Source organism: Mus caroli, unplaced genomic scaffold (genome assembly GCF_978045245.1).
Source record: "Mus caroli unplaced genomic scaffold, Mus_caroli_1 scaffold_20, whole genome shotgun sequence".
NCBI classification, from domain to species: Eukaryota; Metazoa; Chordata; class Mammalia; order Rodentia; family Muridae; genus Mus; species Mus caroli.
Window position 1 is genome coordinate 46,180,454 of NW_028227275.1, and position 23,916 is coordinate 46,204,369.

The 23,916-nt window shown below is 41.5% G+C and overlaps 1 pseudogene; it reads left to right on the forward strand.

Annotated features, from left to right (window-relative positions):
• The first annotated feature begins 4,024 nt into the window (after positions 1–4,024).
• LOC110285775 (eukaryotic initiation factor 4A-I pseudogene) lies at positions 4,025–8,308 on the forward strand (annotated as a pseudogene).
• The last annotated feature ends 15,608 nt before the right edge of the window (positions 8,309–23,916 follow it).

The window sequence follows — 23,916 nt, forward strand, 5'->3', positions numbered from 1 at the left end:
TGTTTTGTTTTGTTTGCTTTTGTCTTGTTTTTTGTTTTTTAGGTGGTGGTGGTGGTTTTTGTTTTTTGTTGTTGCTTTTGTTTTGAGACAGGGTCTCACTATATTTCATACACTGGCTACATATAAATTGTCAATCCTCCCACTACAGTTATTTTAATACTTGAATTCCACAATATGCCCCTGCACCTGAATTTTCTATCTTCATTTCACTCAAAATATAGGTTTCCCAAAAGAAAGCCCTGCCTTGTATTATTTTATAACAATTTGATCCTCTCCATTCGTATTCTTAAAACAAATATTCTTTTAAAATTATATTATTTGCTTTTTCTGTTAACTTTTAAATGGTGAGTATAACCAGAATGTCCACCCTGCAAACTGGACATAAGTGGGGTTTTGGAAGATAGGTAGCCTGCCATTTGGCCATTTTTATAGGACTGAGATCTACAGTGTCGAACTGAGATTTTAAAGTATAGTCATCTAGTATTCTAACACTACATCCTCAACACCAAAGAGCAATTTAATTACTGTTGAAATTTACAAACTATGACTTAATCTTAACAAACATGTAATAGTGCCTCAAGGTGGTCTATGGTAGAAGATGGTAGATTTAGGGTAATGCCCGAATCAGATAATAAGCCGATAAAGTCTTTAACATTCCCTGTCTAATCAAGGTGCTTCATCCCTGAGGGTTTGGCTTCTGCAACCTTAGTCAGCTCTCTTGTGGTCATCGATGACATCCTGCCCTTCAAAGCCCTATGAATGGGATGGTAATAATTATGGGCTTTATCATTCTAGATGTTTCCAAAAGCTGTTCTCTGGAAATTACCAGGAGATGACATCCACTATATCTGCTCCACATCTGCAGTCTTCCTCAATTTTTAGCATTTTAGTGTTTTGGAATAGGGAAAATATTACAAAAGAGCCCTGTTGTCCTTAAATTCCTTGAGAACAATTAGAATGCACTAGGTTGAAGCTGAGCTCACGTATCCATCTTAAGTGTTGGCTTTCTCACTGCAGGAATTTAGAAGAGCTATCCATCTGACTCGCTTCCCCCTTCAGCCTACCCTCCTTCCCAGTTGTTCCCTTCTCCTTCATATTTCCTTTTGCATTTACCTTTCTCCCTCCTTTCTTTCCTTTTTTAATCCCTTTCATTTCTTGCAATGTGTGCAAGATATAAATACAAAATCTAGTCTCTTCCTCCACATGGCATGAGAGTAAATAGAGCTTCTTTGCCCTTCATCTTCCTGTGATGCTGTGCAGAAACTCAGATGAAATAACAGCAGCAACAACAACAACAATAAATTGGGCCGATTTTTTTTTTTGGTTGGTTGGTTGGTTTGTTCTCTTTTTGAGACAGGGTTTCTTTGTCTTACCCTGGCTGTCCTGGAACTCACTTTGTAGACCAGGCCTTGAACTCATGGACATCTGCTTATTTCTGTCTCCCAAATGCCAGGCCTGATTATTAATTTTTTTTAATCTTTTCCATTATTTTTAAATGTATTATGAGCATTTCTATGAGTCATAAGAGATGAGTTGTCATAACACATAATTGAATCCTTTGCATGGTTACAATAGTAGTGCCTCCTTCATTTTCTACTTAACAAAAAGGCTAACATCTCCATCTGTAAATTTCTCACCACAGCTTAATCATTATTTTTTCTTAAAGATATCATACACATGAACCTGTGTTTATTTGCTAAGTGCCTCCGTTATTCAAAATATTTTTTAAACACTTCTTTAGAATCTGACTTGTATGACAGTCTCAGACTCTGTCATTTTGTGTTCACCACCCTGTTTGATTAAAAGTGGCAGGTATTGAATTTACCTTATTCACCAAATTTGGATCCAATCACTTTTGCTTATTTTAAGATGACAACTCAAAGGATGAATGTTGATCAGTTCAAGAACAACCAAAAGAATATGTTCACACAGGATCAAAAGCCTCTACCTCCTACCCAGTAATTTGCCCAAACGGGTAAGTGAACAAAAAGTCATTATCTGGCAGATGACTTACTATAATAGCTTTCCCCTATGTTCACTAGAATGGTTACTTTGGAGTGGTCAAATTATGAATAGTTTTAATTGTATTCTTCCTCCTTCAGTTTCTAGAATATATGCAATTACCTTTGCAATCAAAATGTAAAAATACAATGTATTATCAGCTCTTAAAGATACTTCTAAATACAAATTGTAAAATGTTGTCAGTAATGATATTCTCACCGTAAAGAAGTAATAATAGCCAGGAAGTCCTCCAAACTGTGTGGATGTGTTTTGGTTATATTTGTAGATACTGTTATATTCTTTTAAAGTAGAAATGTGTAAGTAAAAGATACATATTTCTAGAGTACTTCCCAAATTCTTCTTATTGCAGTTAAAATGAACAAGGAGCATGGACAATCCCAACTGAAGTTCTCAAAATCACTTGAGTCAGAGTCAGGGCATAATAAGAGCACATGAGATTGTTGCCAGGAGTCAGTGTTTGGACGTGATATTTTCAGGTCTTTTGGTATCCTATACAAAGCACTATAATAAGATGCACACTGATCACATAGTAGGAAAGGACTTTATCCAAATACTAAGGGCTGGGAAGATGGTTCAGTAGCTAAAAGCATTCGCTGTCCAAGTCTGAAGACCTCATTTCAATGACGAGATCACAAATAAATAGCTCATTTTTTATTAGGTATTTTCTTCATTTACATTTCAAATGCTATCCCAAAAGTCCCCCGTGCCCTCCCCCCCCCCACTCCCCTCCCTACCCACTCCCACTTTTTGGCCCTGGCATTCCCCTGTACTGGGGCATATAAAGTTTGCAAGACCAATGGGCCTCTCTTTCCAGTGATGGCCGACTAGGCTATCTTCTGATACCTATGCAGCTAGAGACACAAACTCCGGGGGGTACTGGTTAGTTCATATTGTTGTTCCAACTATAGGGTTGCAGATCCCCCCAGCTCCTTGGGTACTTTCTCTAGCTCCTCCATTGGGGGCCCTGTGATCCATCCAATAGCTGACTGTGAGCATCCACTTCTGTTTGCTAGGCCCCAGCATAGTCTCACAAGAGACAGCTATATCAGGGTCCTTTCAGCAAATGCTTGCTAGTGTATGCAATGGTGTCAGCGTTTGGAGGCTGATTATGGGATGGATCCCCAGGTATGGCAGTCTCTAGATGGTCCATCCTTTCATCTCAAAAATAGCTTATTTTTAATTCCAGTGTTTTTAGCTATATAGGAAGTGAGGCTCGTGGAAAATATCCCAGAAATTTGAAAGATAACTAGTCTATTGTACAAGCAGTATGGTAAAATCAAGAGAGACCTTGCCTCAAGGAGGTGGAAAGAGTGAACCCATGGATATGCTACAGAAGAAACTTGTCCTCTGATCTCCACATACTGTGTGAGCCCCCCCCCCCATCTCTCCCTCCCTCAATCTTCCCCTCCCATTCTTTTTTATCTCTGTATTATTATAACAATAATAGGGTTTTTTTAATCAAAGTAATAGTACAGATCAGAAAGGTTGTGAGACAGCAGTCGGTCACCTCAATAAGAGTACTCAATGGTCCCAGTTAATTTGGGGGTCTTCCATGCATGAGTCCGAGAGAAAGGGGGTTGGTTGCTAGGGACATATATAGCTTGATAATTCTATTTTTATTGCCAGCTTTTAGTTATGTAAACTTTTTATATTTAAACTGTGCATGTTCTTTTTCATGATTCGTCTGATTCGAATTATTTGTATTCCCAGTGATGTAGAAACATAGATGGCAAATTCAGGATTCTCCCTAAAAGTTCAGTCAGAGAACACAATTTATCTTATTGCATATTCACCCCCAAACCAGTCTAATCTGGATCTGCCTCCTTACCCCATTGCAATGCAATATTCAGAAATATATTTGAATAAATGCTTGGCAAAAAGCAGGAGTATTGATGGTTTCTATAGCTGTAGAAACCTACTGTATTGTTCAGAGTTGTGTGTATGTGTAGCTCCATGCAGACTGTTAGGTTTTTTGTTAAGACATGCAGGTCTAAGGTTGGCCATGTGTATTATTAGCAGAAAGGTATGTTTATAGCTGAAGTCAAGCTGTGTCGAGGTTATTAAGTCATTCCCTGTGGTTGCCTGCCTAAGGGATCTATATGTGGCTACTTACTGTGTTGGCTAGTGGCCCTGCTTTCTTGGGTCAATGATGAGTAATACATTTTGCAACACATATTTAAAACAACACTTACCTTGTATAGGGTCACTGCAAAAATGAAACTAAGAGATCCTCTACCTCTAAAACTTAGAGAATTCATTAATCAGTGGCTTGATGATAAATAACTGCTAGATTGCTGTGTTCCACTAATGATGCTACCCACAGCATGGAAAATACACTAGAGGTAGAAAGTAAGGATTACGTGGATCAGTGCTTATATCATACTGGGGTTCCCCCTGGGTGTTGGGTGTAGAAGCTCAGAAAAGCTGAGATCAATCACGCCATCTCAGAAAGCTGAAGTGACTACATTCCCACCTTTTCCAGGATAAAGGATGACCTTGGCTTTTAATGGATTCATCATCCCTCTTCACTGGTTCTTGGCATAACACTATTCAGTAAGGCTGGAGGAACGGAGAAGATAATCACGGCAGTGCAAACAGTGATTTTCAAAAAATCGTATCTTTCTATTTATTTTTTGATAATTTCAAACTTTCATATATGTATACAATGTATTTCAATGATATAAACCTCTACACCCCCAGCCCCCACCACAACTTCTTCCAGATTTTGTACAAATATAACCATGCCTCCTTCCCAATGAGTAGTGAATTTTGAGCATTCCAGATATAGTTGGGATTTGGGCTGTTCATTAAAGGCACAGGTCTAAAAGCCTCAGTCTTTCTTGAGTGTCCTGGCATTAGGAAAGTGCCTTTGAAAGTAACACAAAGCAGATGATAACCAGCCATGAACTGAAATCTCAAAACTGTAGCTCAAGTCAACCTTTTCCCTTCATACATTGGTTTCACCAGGCATCTGTATGGCAATGAAGAGCTGCCAAAAACAAATCTCTTATATTCGCTTTTATTCTCTTAATTTTCTACCTGCTATTCCTCTGAAATGTTATCTCTGTATCATTCAGACAAATCCTAGATTAAATTATAGATATGCATTATCAAAAGGCCTTTGGACAAGGCTGTGGGAGTGAATGAAGTTCTAAGTGATATTTAATGATGACACAGGTAGAGCCATGTCAAAATCCAATACCTTTATCCCCTGGGAATGGCAAAGGCTTACCTAATGGAGGCTCAGAGGGACATCAAAGCTTTCCCTTATGTGCTACAACTTTGTCTCCTGGATATTTATGGACTGAAGTAAGACTCCTTTTATGGAGATTGTCCCTACTAAGATTAGCTAAATCTGTCTCCTTTTCCAGCAGTATGCTGTAATTCTGCCTCCCTGATCAACTGTATATAATAAACATACTGAGCTTGGAGGAGGGCAATGACTGTGCTTTCTCTGTCATAGAGCCCAGACTTCTCCTTGCAGCCTTTCTGTATGTGAGCTTGTGTTATTTGACTTTCCTACATTCCTTCACTGACCCAGTCAGGTCAATCTCTGAAGCCATGCATAGCATGGAAAAGAAGTGTTTGAGGTATCTTTTTTTTTTTTAAGAAAGATTTTGGCATATTTCCATATATACATAACTAGATGTCTTAGGGATGACATCCAATTCTATATACAAGATTCATTTATGTCTCCTGTGCACCATGTGCACTTAGCCTGAGGTGGTTTCTACAGTGTCTTTAAGGATAAAATAGCCATTCTGTCCACAGCAGCAATGCTGGGCGTGGATCTCACATGTCATTGCAATGCTTAATTGCAAGCCTGAAAAAGTCATACTGACATGCTAAAGTTTTCTCATACACAGAGGAGATGTAAGAATGCACCCACAAACTATGTCAAAAGCAACACTTCAGTCATTGAGTCTTGAGATCTTTTGACCATATAAACCCTGACATGATGTCAGGGAGAATTCTCAATGCAAGGCCTCGTATTGGTACTCAGATCTCTGGATTTTTACAACATTTTGAATTTATGGATTAGAGGTGTTCCACTGATATGAATGGATGACAGATATACATCTGAAAACTTTATATTTTTATTACAGTCTGTCAGGTAGCTTTTTCTTTGTCATGACTCAAGACTCTACAACTCTCTACACTGTTACTCTGATGAGCTGCGGTAAGCTTTAAACTCTCAATGAGAAGATGGTGATGTCCCATCCTATGTTTAAAAGCAGATCCAGAAAGCAAAGCACAGAAGGTTTCCACGGGGCATCAGCCAGAGCTGTTCTCAAGGTCACACATAGACGTGCAGGAAGTATTCAAGTGTTTCCCAGGGACAGAGGGAAGCTCAAGTGTGGACTAGAACTTCACATCTCTGTCCCACTTATTTGGCCTTCTTATGTAAATTTATTTTTAATACGCAAGTACATAAACTCCATCTAAATGCTATCAAGGTGTAACATGGATATACATAAATTCTCTCATTCAACAAATTTTATGGTATATGATATGTGTGGCTCTATACATTCTACCATTGATATTATACCAGTGAAAAAGTAGTTTCTACTTTAAGAGCTTGTGTTTACTTATAGATGTATATAGTGAATCGGTCTTCAGATAAATCCACTCTTATTAGGAGACTGATGAGAGAGCAATAAGATGCCAAGACCCTGAGAGCTGATGGCCACTGAGATGCCTGATTGGATAGAGTAACCAGACAAGTGATGGCTACATGGCTGATTATCGTGATATTCCTGCAAATTTTCCTTAAGTTTAACTTCTTTCAAAATAAAAAGATGGGGTAAACAGATTCCTGTTTCTAAAACGTTACTCAAGGTGCTGAGTGGAGAAGAAACTGGGAAGGAGTCATAGGATAGAGTATTGCAGGGGCCATTCATGAGCAGGCGATAGATAGCCCAGTACCGATAGGCTGGTGGACACTAAGAGTAGAGGTGGAGGTAGAGTCCAATGTGTTTTGGAATTGAATCACCAGAATCTTAAAGACTGACCATAGAAAATGAATGACACTAGATTCTAAGGATCTTGTCTGCGAGTCAGGATTCTCGATGCAGAGACAATGGCCCCGACGGGATGGAGCCGGAAGGCGTCATCGAGAGTAACTGGAATGAGATTGTGGATAGCTTTGATGACATGAATCGATGACAGAGTCCCTCCTCCGTGGTATTTATGCCTATGGTTTTGAGAAGCCCTCTGCCATCCAGCAGCGAGCTATTCTTCCTTATATCAAGGGTTATGATATGATTGCTCAAGCCCAGTCTGGGACTGGGAAAACAGCTACATTTGCCATATCAATTCTGCAGCAGATAGAATTAGATCTAAAGGCCACTCAGGCTTTGGTTCTGGCACCCACTCGTGAATTGGCTCAGCAGATACAAAAGGTGGTTATGGCATTTGGAGACTACATGGGTGCCTCTTGTCATGCCTGCATTGGGGGCACCAATGTCCATGCTGAGGTGCAGAAGCTGCAGATGCAAGCTCCCCATATCATCGTGGGCACCCCTGGCTGGGTGTTTAACATGCTTAACCAGAGATACCTATCCCCCAAATACATCAAGATGTTTGTACTAGATGAAGCAGATGAAATGTTAAGCCATGGGTTCAAGGATCAGATCTATGATATATTCCAAAAGCTCAACAGTAACACACAGGTAGTTTTGTTGTCTGCTACAATGCCTTCTGATGTCCTTGAGGTGACCAAGAAATTTATGAGAGACCCTATTCAGATTCTTGTCAAGAAGGAAGAGTTGACCCTGGAGGGTATCCGCCAATTCTACATCAATGTGGAACGAGAGGAGTGGAAGCTTGACACACTGTGTGACTTGTATGAGACGCTGACCATCACCCAGGCAGTCATCTTTATCAACACCAGAAGGAAGGTGGACTGGCTCACTGAGAAGATGCATGCCCGAGATTTCACTGTTTCTGCCATGCATGGAGATATGGACCAAAAGGAACGAGATGTGATCATGAGGGAGTTCCGGTCTGGCTCTAGCAGAGTATTAATTACCACTGACCTGTTGGCCAGAGGCATTGATGTGCAGCAGGTCTCCTTAGCCATCAACTATGACCTTCCCACCAACAGGGAAAACTACATCCACAGAATCGGCCGTAAGGGTGTGGCTATTAACATAGTGACAGAAGAAGACAAGAGGACTCTTCGAGACATTGAGACTTTCTACAACACCTCCATTGAAGAGATGCCCCTCAACGTTGCTGACCTCATTTGAGGAGCTGTCCTGCAACCTGGCCCTAGCCCAGGGTTCAGTCCTCAGATGGGGTTAAGAAACAGCTGGAGGGGGCAGGGGAGGGAGCCAAAGGATGGACATCTTGTTTTTGTTTTTTGTTTTGTTTCAGTTTTTTTTCTCTCTCTCTCTTTGAATAAATGTCACTTTTTGAGGCAAAAAGAAGGAACCGTGAACATTTTAGACACCCTTTTCTTTGGGGTAGGCTCTGCCCCAGACGCTGTCTCCTTCCCCCCAAATACTAATGCATTTCCCTAACCTAGTCACCTTGTTCCTAAAGGCTTTCCTACCCCAGCCAAATCTCCAAAAGTGAGCCAAGGGGCTAAAAACATGGCTGGACCAAATCTACAGGGAGAACCCCTCAGTGAGTTTGTCCAGGGAATTGTCCCCTGGTGAGGGGAGCAGAGGTGAGAAAATGGTAGCCATTTTTACATTGTTTTGTATAGTATTTATTGATTCAGGAAACAAACACAAAATTCTGAATAAAATTACTTGGAAACTGCCAAAAAAAAAAAGAAAGAAAGAAAGAAAGAAAGAAAGAAAGAAAGAAAGAAAGAAAGAAAGAAAGGAAGAAAGAAAAGAAAAAGAAAGACAATGAATGACAATAACTAAGGAGCAGCAAAGAGGACCAGAGGTGCCGGTCTGTGCCTATTGGGCAGCTGTGGCACAGTAGCTTCGATCAAGTGGCTAATATTGTTCTGGAGACTGCAAGTCAGGGCAGTCTGTGTCTGGTGAGGTCTGGCTTTTCCTCACACACAAAAGTGTTGAAGGGTCTCCCTTTAGGGTCTCTTTTGTGAGAAAAGCTAATTCCATTCATTTGTGGCCTTTCCAAAGGCCTGCATCTCCTAATGCCCCATCCTGTGCCTTAGAGATGACATTTTAAGGTGGAGATCTGGGTGCAGGAGGGTAAGGGGATACACATAATTGTTCTGCTCATGGCACCAATGTTGGACCTGAATCTTACATGTCACTGTAACGCTTAGCTGAAGCCGGGGGAAATCCTACCCACACACTGGAGTTTCCCCATGTCCAGAGGATACAAAAGCGCCCAGACCTAGTCAGTAGCAGCACCATAGGTCTTAACATAGATCTGAACTTTTCTCCTGGCTCCCCATAAAGAGGGTAGAAACAATATAATTCTTTTCTTCATCCGGTCATGCATTCCCAGTGACCACACTCACAGCAATTTAAATTAGTCAACTGGGCTTTGACAAATAGATGTATTCTCAATGGGCATCTTCAAAATTCCAGTGGAGAGAAAATCGACTAGGCCTGAAACTATAAGCTTAATGGAATTTGCTGAGAATACGCAGCAGTTTTCTTCGGTTCAGGCCAACATGTTCCTTGGTGTTTTATGCAAGAGCTGTTACTGCAGTCACACCAAAGGGAAGATTCAACGAGAATGGGAAATTATGAGAAATGCCCACACTTCCTATTTCCTATATCTATTTTAGTTGGTGGCAATTACAATTTACTACGCAACACTCAAAATATAAACGGCACTATGTGAAAGGATATAACAGTGACAGATTTGCAGCCTCAAAGCGTGACTTCAAAATATTGGTGCCGAAAAGGTTTCCTGTTCCGGAAAGCAGTTGAGACTACAAAGCCCACGCAGGTGAAGGCGCTGGCATGAGCGAGTGCTCTGCATACCCTGGATGTTGAGCAAAGCTGTGCAGGGTAGATGGGAGGCGCCGCCCGGCCCCATATGGAGCCAACCTTCTGTGCCAATCGCACTATGCTATGGCACACACTGCGAGCTGAGCGAGGAAATTCTGCGAAGCAGGGAAACTGAGAGCATAAGGCCCGGAGTTGAAAATCAAGAAGGAAAGCCAAGAGTTTGAGGGAAATGCAGAGGCAGGGTTATGTGAGGAGAACATGCCAGTGTCCTGTCTCTTTAGCCCTGTCCACCCTAGTACTAGTCCTTGGCCGGAAGCTTGAATCAGTGGGGCCTGGCATGTCTCTGAAGCCAGCTGGTTTCAGCCAGTAAGAACCACTGCAGAAAGCCTGAGATTGAGCCAGGAAGAGGTCTGTTTCTTCCCTCGCTCTTATCTGCAGCATGGCGCAGTTCTTGACCCTCAGTGATGAGATGGTCTTTAATGCTCCTCCCCGACATACTTCTTGCTCTGACGCTGATTCTGAGATGGAGAATGGCCTCCCACCAGTCTGAGCACAGGGCTGTGGCGTCACCCGCAGGCTTGTTCTCCTTAACTCTGCTCACTTCTTTGTATTCCGTCATTTCATTAAATGCTCAGGAAAAAGCCTGTCTGTGATCCTGACTCATACAGAGAATTACAAGGTCCCCAACTCAGTCTCAAGGAGCATGATTAAGAACACAATTGAAAGTCTCCAGGGCTGCAGGGATAGTGCAGGGGGGTGGAGGTGGTAGCGGGGTTTCAGGGAAGTCAGGCTCCTTGTTCTCTTGTGCTTGCACCAGTCTTCGATCCTTTGAGCATTTGTACTTTAACCAGTGCCTCTGGTGTTCCTGCCTGGGACCTCGTTCCTGCGCACTTGCAGACAGGTGGGAAGCCAGTGCCCCACACAATTCAGTTGCCTTCTTCACCTGGGTGAATTCTAATCACTGGAACACACATGGCAGTTATGAGGTACGTGCATTTCAGGATTAAACTTGAGAGCGTCCTAATCTGTGCACCAGCATTCACCCAGCTGTCGCTTGCCTACCTAGTTTTCAATATTCAAGAGACTGTGGTCTGTGTTCTGTTGGTCATCAGTCCAGCAAGACTGCTACCTGGGTTTTATTCGTAAGTGAGGTGGTGTTCTACCTTACCATAAATAAATAGAACATCTTCACACTGGTTTCTGTCTTCTAGGATTATAATAACTAGAACAGACCCTGAAGAGCTGTTTACTTATAGAAACAGGTTGACAGCCAGGATGCTCACCTCTGTCCTTCCTCACAGCCACAGCCACCAGCTTTCTGCTGTGTCACAGTATGGCCTTAGCTGTCACAGAGCAGCAGGGGCTGGGAAGAAGCTTGGCTACAATCCCTGCAATTAGAAGCTGACCCTGAGATAAAAGTAACCGGAGGGCTGTACTTAATTGAATTCAAGTGACACTGTTCAAGCTCAGAAGGCAGAAGTGAGGGATGCTGCTGCCTCTCAGACACAATAGCAAAGGCCCAGAACGGTTTGTTATTAAAACTACTGAAAAGTCCTTTCAGAGGAAAAAGCTCCTCTTTCCTACATCTTAGCTAAGAGTGGTTCCCCCCCCCATTTTATAAAAATTGTGGTCCAAGTTTCATGAGGAGGCTTTAGAAAGTTATCTTTAACTCTGTCCGCATTGCCAGTGTCAAACTCCAGTGAGGATGATTGTAATGTAACATTAGTGTTTGTTGCACAATAGGAGATTTAGAGGGAAAAGGGGGGGTGGGTGGGGATGAAAGGACAGAATCACAGAATGGTGAAGCTAGTTTGCTTCACTACTGCTCACGGAAAAGCCGTTGGTCTGGTGGTGTGGTAATGACAGGAACATAGGGAGGTGAAGCCTGACAGAGGTTGAAACCCTAAGTAAGGCTCAGAACAGTGGCAGAGATATCATATGACTGATTCACTGGCAGCAATGATGTGGCTTAACCTAAACATGAACACCTAAAGGCAGAGTGACTACATTTTTAACCAAATTCTTAAAAAGCGCTTGCGCAAAGCCCTCTCCAAAGTGTCTTAGTTGGGAATGTCTGTATCTAACTCTGCTCTAAGAAGCAGGCTCTGGAAACAAGAAGAAAGGAAAGAAAATGTAAAATGTGTATACTAGATGAAGCATACAAAATTATAATAAATAGTGTCAGAAACAAGAAAGTAGGGCCTCTGTTGTGAGGAATTGTTTTATTCTTTCTGAAAAAAAAAATCATAGCTGTATTCAGCAGAGCAAAAGTAGGGAAACATTGACAATAGAAACCTCAACACTTTCAGAAGAAAATGTGAACCCAGGAAGGTGGGCAAAATGTAGTGCGATGGTACCTAGTCACTATAGGTAACAGAGGATAAGGATGGATGACAGTCATCAGAGAAACACTGGGCTTAGAAAAGCCTGGTGGGATGCATTAAAATTCATGTTTGTAAAGGCACTTTTAAAATATTAAGAAATGTTTTTACTACAACAAGCGAGAGGAGGTCCTCTCACAAAACTTCTTACCTGCCTCCCCTGGGAAGACAATTGATTACATATCCAAATGAGTTAACCACGGGCATATTGCGTCTGACCTTTAGAAGAACACTTTTGATGCTGTGCTGTAGAAAGGGTGCTCTGTCAGACAGCTATTAAGCTAGGAGCAAGCACAGGCTTTGGCTGGGTAGGTATAACTCTGTGAGCTGTGTCATATGGAGACAGCCGGCAAAGAGCCATGAAGCAGTCTCCTCCGTGTACTAACAAGGTGAGCCAGCCAATCTTCAGAAGCCTGGGTGCTGGGAGATTGATGGGGAAAGCTCTATCACTGTCTAGGGAAGATCTCCTACCCAGGCAGTACTTTCAGCAAATCAAAACAGTCCTGAGATTCCACCTCACACCAGTCAGAATGGCTAAGATCAAAAATTCAGGTGACAGCAGATGCTGGCGAGGATGTGGAGAAAGAGGAACACTCCTCCATTGTTGGTGGGATTGCAAGCTGGTACAATCACTCTAGAAATCAGTCTGGCGGTTCCTCAGAAAATTAGACATAGTATTACCGGAGGATCCAGCAGTTCCTCTCCTGGGCATATATCCAGAAGATGTCCCAACCAACATGCTCCACTATGTTCATAGCAGCCTTATTTATAATAGCCAGAAGCTGGAAAGAACCCAGATGCCCCTCAACAGAGGAATGGATACAGAAAATGTGGTACATTTACACAATGGAGTACTACTCAGCAATTAAAAACAATGAATTCATGAAATTCTTAGGCAAATGGGTGGATCTGGAGGATATCATCCTGAGTGAGGTAACCTAATCACAAAAGAACACACATGATATGCACTCACTGATAAATGGATTTTAGCCCAGAAACTTAGAACATCCAAGATACAATTTGCAAAACACATGAAACTCAAGAAGAAGGAAGACCAAAGTGTGACTACTTTGCTCCTTCTTAGAATGGGGAACAAAACACCCATGGAAGGAGTTACAGAGACAAACTATGGTGCTGAGATGGAAGGATGGACCATCCAGAGACTGCCCCACCCGGGGATTCATCCCATATACAACCACCAAACCCAGACACTATTGCATATGCCAGAAAGATTTTGCTGACATAGCTCTTCTCTCTTGTGAGGCTATGCCAATGCCTGGCAAACACAGAAGTGGATGTTCACAGTCATCTATTGGATGGAACACAGGGACCCTAATGAAGGAGCTAGAGAAAGTACCCAAGGAGCTAAAGGGGTCTGCAACCCTATAGGAGAAACAACAATATGAACTAACCAGTACCTCCCAGAGCTGTGTCTCTAGTTGCATATGTAGCAGAGGATGGCCTAGTCGGCCTTCAATGGGAGGAGTGGCCCTTGGTCTTGCGAAGATCAAATGCCCCAGTACAGGGGAATGCCAGGGTCAGGAAGCAGGAATGGGTGGGTAGGGGAGCAGGGTTGGGGGATGGTAGAGGGGGCTTTGGGGATAGCATTTGAAATGTAAATGAAGAAAATATCTAATAAAAAATAATTAAAAAATATTAGTGGTTGAAAAAAATGAACAACCTAAATCCAGTCAACATCGCAGATAAAACATTGATGTTTTATATCTCTACTATTGTCCCATTTCCCATTATGGTGGCTTGAGGAATGGCTTCCACGGGTGTCTGTATTTGAATGCTTGCTCCCTAGTTGGTGAACTGTTTGCGAATGATTAGGAGATGTGGCTGTTTTAAAAGAGTGTTGCCTTGTTGGAGGATGTGTGTCACAGGCGGTGAGCTTTGAGGCTTCAAAAGCCCACACCTGACCCATTCTTACTCTCTCTTAGCCTGCCACCTACAGAAAAGGATGTGAGCTCTCAGCTGCTGCTCCAGTGCCACGCCTTTCTGCCTGCTGCCGTAATTCCCCTAGAGTGTTTATAGATTAACTCTGAAACTGTAAGAAAATCCCCCAATTAAATACTTTCTTCTAAAAGTTGCCTTGACCGTGGTATTTCTTCAGAGCAATAGAACACTAAGATACCTATCTATTGTAAAGATATCTTTTTCCTTCTCTAGCATTCCCAACATTAAGTGAGAAGCATAGATATATGGTTTCTTTTGAAAGGAAACACACACACACACACACAAATAAACAGTTCCTATGATGCCTAAAGCAAAGCAGCTTTAGAAGCTCTTAGAAGCCCTAGAAAGTGAGCTATCTTTAGTTAACACTGGTCGCTGTAAATGACTGTTTAAAAAGAGAAGGTGAGGTTTTACTTACTGCAGTATGTCTGTGGCCACACACAGTACCTCCTAAATGAGCTTAAAGATTCATTGGAGCTCATGGCTTCAGTCTTTCATGACAGGGAAGACAATGGAGAAGCCCGTTTCATGCTGTCAGGAAAGCTCGTTGGAGCAGGCCACTATCATACAGGAGCAGAAAACAGAAGGTGAAACAGGAAGTAGGCAGCTATAACATTCTCAGGGACCCAACCCCAGTGACCCACTTACCGAAGCTTCGAGAAATTAATGGCTCTAGCTGAGGACCCATGATTCTGAAGTGTCATTACAGGTAAAATTTTAGCTTCAAACAATAAGAAGTATCCCAAGAACCACTCTTCGGGAGGGAAATTGGGGCAGCTGAAAGCCTGCCCAGTAATCCTGCTGTTCTAGTTCAGCTCTGCTGCTGAAATGAAACACTGACCCATAGCAGTTCCAGGGGTAAAGGGTTCATTTCATCTCACTCTTTCCAGTCCATCATCACCCAGTAACGTCTGGACAGGAATTAAAGCAGGGGCCGTAGAGGAATGATGTTTACTGGCGTGTTCCCCTGGCAATATTCCGCTATCTTTCTTATATCACCCAGCACCATATGCCCTGGGTGGCCCTGCCCACAGTGGGCTGTACTCTTACACATCAGTCACCAATCAAGGGAATGCTCCCACAGACAGGCCCACAGGCCAATCTGATGGAGGTGACTTCTCCATTCAGGTCCCGTCTTCTGAGGTCTCACTAGGTTGTGTTGCACTGCTCGTGTGCCATTTTATACACAAGATGACACAAAATAATTGGTTGTCCAGCAACTACTCAACTAAATTAGCCATGTTTTTTGTTTGAGGAATGTGATCAGATCCTATATAAACAATAGTTCTTATGGCACATTCTGTAATTCTGGAGGAAATGTTAGAATTGATTGACATAAACTAAGTTTAGCACTTGCTCCTTTATCCTTCTGTCACTAATGATCTCTTGCATATTCAGTGTTCACTGGGAGCTAAGAGTCAATCTCCTGCTCAGGCTATGAGATACAAAATGAGCAAGAATTGATCCTATCCGTTGTGACGATGGCTCTGCTGGTGCAGCATAGGAGACAAATGGTGAGTTCAGAGAACTGTGATGAACCCCAAATAGGCTATCCCAGTGAAAGCCCAGAGCAGGCAAGGAAAACTCGTTCTAATAGAAGTATAAGGAGACAATTTAGAGAATGTAAAGAAACTATTCACTGATCATTATTAGTGGGACATCTAGGGGACTAAGGCATACCCAACACCAGGTGATGCTATTATCACCTCAAGACATAGCAGACAAGAGGAGGGAAACATTTTACAGGGTTCAAATGACTGCTCTCCTTTACAAAAGTTGGGGTAGAGGCATGGCAGCATTGCCAGGACTATATCACTGACAGAGAATAAAGCAATAGGTTAGCATATCCACCACTGTCTTTTCTTGCCCTGCGATCACCTGCCAGGCAAGGTTTCCAAATTAACTGAGTCCAGCTAAGAAACCACAGGTCAAAGGAGCCTTACAGACACAGTTGGTTTTCCTTAGAAGCCTTCCCCCTCTTCTTGCCTCAGGCAAAAGGCAATGAAAAGAGGGCAAAGAAAGGGTGGGAGGAGTGGGCCAGTGGGAAAAGACTAGCATGTAAGTCGATGTATGAAATAGTCCTCCACATCTTTCTTGTGTGCTGTATCTAACCAACTGAATACCCCTAATTCATCTGTGTATTTCTTTGCTCACTAGGCAAAGCAAGAATGTCTTCATTAGCAGATTGCTAAGCCATTAGTCAGTTTCAGGGTAATAACTGACTAGTGTAAGAAATTTAACTGCCTGAGAATTTCTAAAAGTTGCTATAATCTACCTTGTCTCAAAATGCCACAAGAAGAATCTTATGACACAGAGAAACAGTACTTACGTTTTCTCTACTTGAGTTTCCATTTGCATGAGGGTTATTTTTTATGGATTCATTCTTAGTCTATCATATCATTCAGCTAATCTAATATTACTGACATCCTTAGCATGTATTGGAGCACTAGAAGGTCACCATGTACAGAAAGCACAAAGCTGGATTTGCCCACACAACCCTTGAATCTTTCACTTCCTGTTCTAGAGAGGGCTTATGTGTGCTTTTTGCTTTTCTGGGATTCAGAATCATTCTGTGTTAAAGGTTGCAATGGAATTGTAGAGATTCCAAAGCTTATTTAAGTCCTGGGATTCTGTGACTCTCTGCTTCCATTTATACTCCAGTGATTAAAAGTGTTGCATTGCCAAAAGAATATAGTACCAATGCCATAGCACCTGATACAGCGCATGCATGGCAAGAGAACCCCAGTGTCTTAGTCAGGGTTTCTATTCCTGCACAAATATCATGACCAAGAAGCAAGTTGGAGAGGAAAGGGTTCATTCAGGTTACACTTCCATACTGCTGTTCATCACCAAAGGAAGTCAGGACTGGAACTCAAGCAGGTCAGGAAGCAGGAGCTGATGCAGAGGCCATGGAGGAATGTTCTTTACTGGCTTGCTTCCCCTGGTTTGCTCAGCCTGCTTTTTTATTGAACCCAAGACTGTCAGCCCAGAGATGGTCTCACCCACAAGGGGCCTTTCCCCCTTGATCACTAATTGAGAAAATGCCTTACATTTGGATCTCATGGAGGCATTTTCTCAATTGAAGCTCCTTTCTCTGTGATAACCCCAGCCTGTGTCAAGTTGACACACAAAACCAGCCAGTACACCCAGTAATCAGAATGCACTAGTACAGAACAAGAGAGACAATCAAGAGAGGAAAGGCAACCATGGACACACCCAAGACAGACAAGTTGGCCAAGGCAAAGAGTGAAAGAAAAATGTAAGTCGGCAGAGCTTGGACTGAGACCAGGATGAAGCTTCCTTCAGGACGCAGGGAAGGAAGAAAGAACTGGCCACGTTTAGTTTTTAGTTTTGCCTGCCATTGTGAGCTGTTATCTAAAAAGGTGGTAGATTCCTCCTAGGCCTTGGAAATAGAGTTCAGACATTCTGCATCTAATGTGGTGTAAGGATGGTTGTGCATTGGGGAGGGGGATAGTTTTTCAGGATTTGAAAAAATTAATCTTTATTACGAAAATATGCCATTCTTTTTTAAACATGCACACTGAAATCACAGACATGAAGACTATACAACTCAATTAATTTCTATACAGTTGGAGTAGTCATTCTAAGTGGATACTGTAGAGCTTCACACTGCGTTTTATATTTTCACTATGGAGCATATTTTTATGTAGTTATCTACCACCAACTCCCACCCACCTAAATTAAAAACCGAGTTAGAACTCGAAAAACAATTAGCTTTGTATTCTCTTTCACAACCTATGTTTGCCACCTGTACCCTGTTCTTCCTTGTCCTCTTTCTTACTCTTGTCTCTAAAATGTTATAGTGTTACATTTACTCTTCCTACATGTATATTATAAGCTAGACACTGCATATGAGGAGTTAATCAAAATCAAAAAGCCTGGAGGAAGCAGAGACCAGCTGGGCTGCCTAGAAGAGATGAAGACCAGCTGAGCTGTCTGGAAACTGCTCTGGGTAACTGAGCTGCCAGGAAAGGGCACTCTCTGACCTATCGAGCTGCCTGTAGGCTGTGCAGTATGCTTTGGATTCCCAGCTTTTGTGAACTGTCCTCCATGCTAGGATAGGTTTGGTGATACTGCTGTCCTTGAGGCATTTCCACTACCATAAGTAACTCCTCACCCATATCCCAGTGTAAATGACTCAAATAAAACTCATATCATAGCTCACCAAGTTAGGACTTGGTGCTATCTACTCTGTCATCAGTTTCTTCTCTGGGGTGAGTAGATATTTGCTCCCATCTCCTCAGGTGTATGACACATCAGACATCCTGCTTTGGGGACCAGGCAGATAACAGTATTTTCTAGCCATCATTGTAAGGAATGGTTATGGGACAGCATAGATAGAGTGGTTACAAACAGACATGAATAACACCATTACCTCGGTACTTGGAACAAGATGTTTATATGGCATGTTCTTCACCTACATTATAAATGAAGGCATTAAAACAGTAACTCTAAGAAGAGGAGGAAAGATTGGCTGTTATGCTTTCATGATAGGGAAAAAACAGCAAGAAATTACCCCTTGGATGTCAGACTACTGGAGAATATAGGTTACAACCCTGAGTTTTTGCCATTCCCAAAGAATACCACTTTGAATTGTTATCCCTGGCAGTTGGCACTCATATCCACCTTTTTTTCTGAGACTCTGCTGTGTATCTTGAAGGACTAGTCAAATTAGAAATGAAGAAGAAAGCATTGCTTAATTCTATCCTTTTCCTTAGTATGGGGAGCAAAAGTCTCCTTGAGTAAATACATAAGGAGTGGATGAAATCCTGAGTGAATATGTATTATTGCCAAGGGGCAATTCCTTAGACCCATGGCAATTAGCACGACATTCCTCCAAGTGAGGCTCAAAGGCAAGGCAAACCTTTCTCTGGTCCAAGTACAGGTGTTTATGAATGGTTATCCAGTTTGTGCAAAAATTAGCAACTGCAGCTTCTTCCTCATGGATGATTACCGCCGGCGACTCCATCCCAAGAGAGGCCTCCCTCCAAAACTAGCTAACTCCTCCTTCTTAAGCTGTATATAATAGATGTTCTGGGGTTCTGGGTTGTTTCATGGGAGATGTGGCTTCATCAGAGTGAGCCCAAGACACTCAATCCCAACCTTTCTGTACATGTCTGTCCTTTCTTCATCCCCTCATTGCACAGTCAAACTTCTAGGACCAAGGGACATGTCATCTTTCCCTGTATTTTCTTCTTCCTTTGACTTGGTTCAAAATAGCATACCCACCTCAGAGTGCTCTTTACTATAAGACGTATGTTTTATTTCTTTCTGAAACCTATGCCCGGAGCAAAAGGTCGTTTTGATATGTTAGTCTTCCCAGAAACAGATTCATTCTAACTCAGCCTTGGCCTGAAACCTAAACTAGTCCTGATTTGAACTTCCAGACCTTAGGGATCCATTAAATATCGACTCTGATGGTAAAGTTTTTGATTTTTATGTTTCCAGGGCTAAGTATCAGGTATCAATACGTAAGTCTTTTAAAAAGTTCATAGAGAGCCTAAGTAGTAAACCATTATCTAAGTTGAATGAATTTGGAAGAAATTTGCCTTTTAAAAGATTGGAATAGAAGTCTCCTCTCCTTTTTGGAGCATAAAGAAGCCTGAGGCATCTGTCTGGATAGACCAGTTGTGGCTGCAAAACATTATGAGCCAGCCCTGCCCCCGTTTGTATCTCATACTATGAATGTATCTGGTGTTTTCATCTGAGTTTATGGAAGACATTTACATATTTTAGATAATTCTGATATTATAAAAGGAGATAATACATATGTTAAAGATTAAGAAGGAAGGGACTTCTGTATGTAAAAGGAGGGTAGTGAAAGAGAGGGAAAGAGTAAGAAAGAAAGAAAAAGGAAGTGGAGGGAAAAGAGACTTTATTCTACAGGTAAGGAAAATTTTCTCTTTTTCCTAATGCTCATATTAATATTTCAGTCTACTGGGTTTTTCTCTATAGCCACGTCTACTGGCTCCTGTTTTCCCCGAATCCTTTCTCAATGCTGCCTTCCCACTAAAGAAGTGAACTCTCTTCTCCATGAGAGCCCAGAGAACTTGATGTTTTTTTTTAAACCCCTAACAAAGTCTTCCATGTTCCATTTGATCCACTGCTGCTTCACTGTGACTGCAGGCTGAGCTTCCTTAGGGAAGCATCATAGATAATCCATCTGTTGTCCTCACATCACATGACTTAGACTTCCCTCACCTGTGGTACACGCTGGCATCTACCCATTAAATGAACCGCAGGCCATCCTAAATTCTAAATTTATGTCTTCCTGCAAGAAGTGTAAGCAGGTATCTCCTAGGTATTCCCCTGCCCACGCATTCTCAATCTTCAATGTCTTCTCATGTTTCCTCATGTCCCCATTGCTTCTTCTCTGCCTCTATCATAGTTTAAGCCTCTAGTGTGCTTCTAGTATTGGCTTCAAGCTCTGGACTGTTTTGTCACACACTCTCCTTTGTCCCTTTCTTCATATTCATTAATCCAACCCTTCTTTGTAAATAAATTTGAACAAATAAATATTAAAAATGTTCAAAAACAAGCAAATACATACTGAATCAACTTCCAGTGTTACCTACCAATTTATAAACTCTTCCACGACTGACTGACATAAGCCTCAGCCACTGGCTGACCAGGACTATTAGTTAGTCCCAGAGGACATGCACACTGTACTGTCAATATTCCTGCCGTGGCCACACTCTGCAACACTCCTTGCTACTGCTGCAATCTCATTTGTTCTCCTGACCCTACTCCAAAGATAGTCCTCCATTAAAACTTTCCATTATATTTCTCACATTTCCAAAATTATATGAACCTTTCCGAAGTTGGGCGTTTTTCTTTATGAGATTTTAATTCCTATCTAGTCAGGAATCATAATAAATTCATCTTGACACAGAGCATAGAAGACTGCCTTGCACAAAACAGGTTCCACTAAATATGTGTTTGAATTAAGTCTCTTAAAATCCATTTGGACTTAGATAGAAAGGGCAAAAGACCGTACTTGGAACTTTCCTAGTTCTCAATATCATCTTTCAATTCTATTTCATTTCTCACTCTTGGAATTTAAATGTCACTTTACAATTCCCCAAAGATTATACCTTCGCTTTATAGAATGCTTCCTTTATTATCCATTTTTTTAATTTCTCTTTTACCTTTTTCCTGCCCTTTCCTTCAGTTTTGCCCATGACCTAAGAAAACCAGTGGATTTTCCTATAACATGGGACATCAGTTCAAATGCTCACAGAAGTTTCTTTCTGTTCCACCAGCCAATGCTTTAAGGAGGTTCACAGATCTAGAGTGTGTTATTATAAACTAAACATTCCATCTCTACACATCTTCCTTACTCCAAACAACACTGTTATGTTAATGCCTTTGGCCTGCTGGGAAAGGAGAAGGCAGTGATTTATTCACCAATGAAAGGATCCAAAGGTAGATCTGAATAGTCTTACTGCATGTGGATAGTTTCCACCTTCTGCTTGCTGGAGGGGAGGATTGATGTCCTCCCTCCTCCCTTGTTTCTGTATCCCTCAGGGAACTTTTCAACCAATTTACTAGTTACCTGAAATGATTCTCTACCAGTTTAGTACCCAAGGAGTATGAATAAAGTGAGACTTAACTGTTGCTTAATCTTCACTTCAAACAGATGGCAAGACTAGAAAACCTAATGTATGAATACACAGACAGGAATAGTCAGTCCTTGCTTATTATGTATGTTCTTTTCCTTGGAGGAGTAAAGGGTTCATTTAGCTAGCAGGCTCATGGTCTATCATCAAGGGAAGTCAAGGCAGGGACTCAAGCAAGAACTTGAAGCAGAAACTACAGGGGAACATTGATTATTAGCTTACCTCCCTGGTTTATTCTGCTACCTATCTTATAAAGTCCAGATCCACCTGCCTAGGAATTGTACCACCCACAGTGGGCTTGGCTCTCCTACATCAACTGCAAATCAAGAAAATGTTCCACGTGCATACAGGCTACTCCAGTGGAGGAAATTCTTCAGTTGCAGTACCCTCATCTCAGGTGTGTCAAATTGACTACTGAAGTTAACTATGACAGCAAATAACTTTAAATATGACCCTTGAAGTTATAGACTATCAAAGGGGAGAGATGATTACATTAAAGTGCATAGGTTAGTGTACAGCAGATTTTTTTTTACTGTGCCAAATTACTTTGTCATCATGGTTAGAGCAGGCCAAAGGTATACTTTCCATATGGTCTGTATTCTGGAACAATCTGGATCACCTTATGGGCATAGAGAAGCAGGCAGTCTCAGGCCCTCACCTTGTACTATGAATCTTTATGATTCTCTAATTCTAGGCCAGGGGCTTGCTCTGCTGTTCCATGAAGTATACCAGCTCTTCTTTAGCTCATCATGATCACAGTTGAAGGGCTTTTGTTTACTTGTTTGTTTGTTTGTTTGTTTTTTACTGGTGGTGGTGGTTGTGAGTTTTGTTTGTTTGTTCAATGGCTTTGTTGTTGTTTGGTTTTTGATTTTTGGTTTCTTTGTTTTGTTTTTTAATCACATCCCTAACCATGTGGGTTCAATCAAACAAGGTAGAAATGTTGGGTGAAACCCAGTGTAGGATCGTGGCCTAAGTAAGTTAGCTTGAATAATTAACTACACAGATCAAGATAAACATCATGCTATTTGAAAAGATATTTAACATGTTGAGCCTCTAACATCCTAGACCCTCATTCATGGGATTACTCTTTTAGAAGAAATCCAAAGTTCTTTTCCTCCAGCCTCCATGAGCGGACATAGCAAAATATCATCTATGAGTGATAAAAGGGGTCCTTTCCATATACCACACCATCTAGTGCCTTCACCTCAGCCTCTAATTCTGATAGTGTGGTGTTTCTGTTGTTTATGACTAATTCAGTCAAGGTATTTTGTTATGGCAGCCTAAATGACCTGGAACCATTCAGACCCTCAAGTAGATCTATGCAAACACATTCTAGTGTATTAAAGATAAGTAAAGAAATAAGAAGAGCCAGGGTCATTTGAATCCTGAACAGAAAGTATAGTAGCATCAAGGGCACAAACACAAACAAAACCCACACAAAACAAAAAGCAAAATCTCTTCTGTGTGATGTACCCAGTTACAAAAAGAAAGAGCTGAAGGCTTAATGTAACATATCTTCATCACTATCCCTCATCATTCAAAGTCATCAAGAGCATGTGAATATTAAATAAAACACTAATCTGTATTATGTCATTATTATTAGCTGAACTAATTTGCTTTCAGAAGCGATTATGAGTCATGAGTAGTTGTGTTGCAAATAAAACTCTTAATAATAATGTAGATAATAAGAAATATCTGCCTTTTCACACCCCTGTCCTATTATTAATCTGTGGTTATATAACTAGTACAGAAGAAAACAGAGCCAGGAGACTGGAAATCAGGCTTTCTTTGATATTATAGCCATGTCACTGACATTTCAATGCTCTGCAAAAGGATGGTCTTGTTTTTCTTCAGTGATGCATATCACACTTACATTTATTTAATAAATTCTCTTACCATTCTTACAAGGCCAGTAGGATGTGTGTGTGTGTGTGTGTGTGTGTGTGTGTGTGTGTGTGTGTGTGTGTGTGTGTGTTAGCAATACAGATAAAATAATAGAGCCACTGCTTATTGGAGGTACAAAGACAG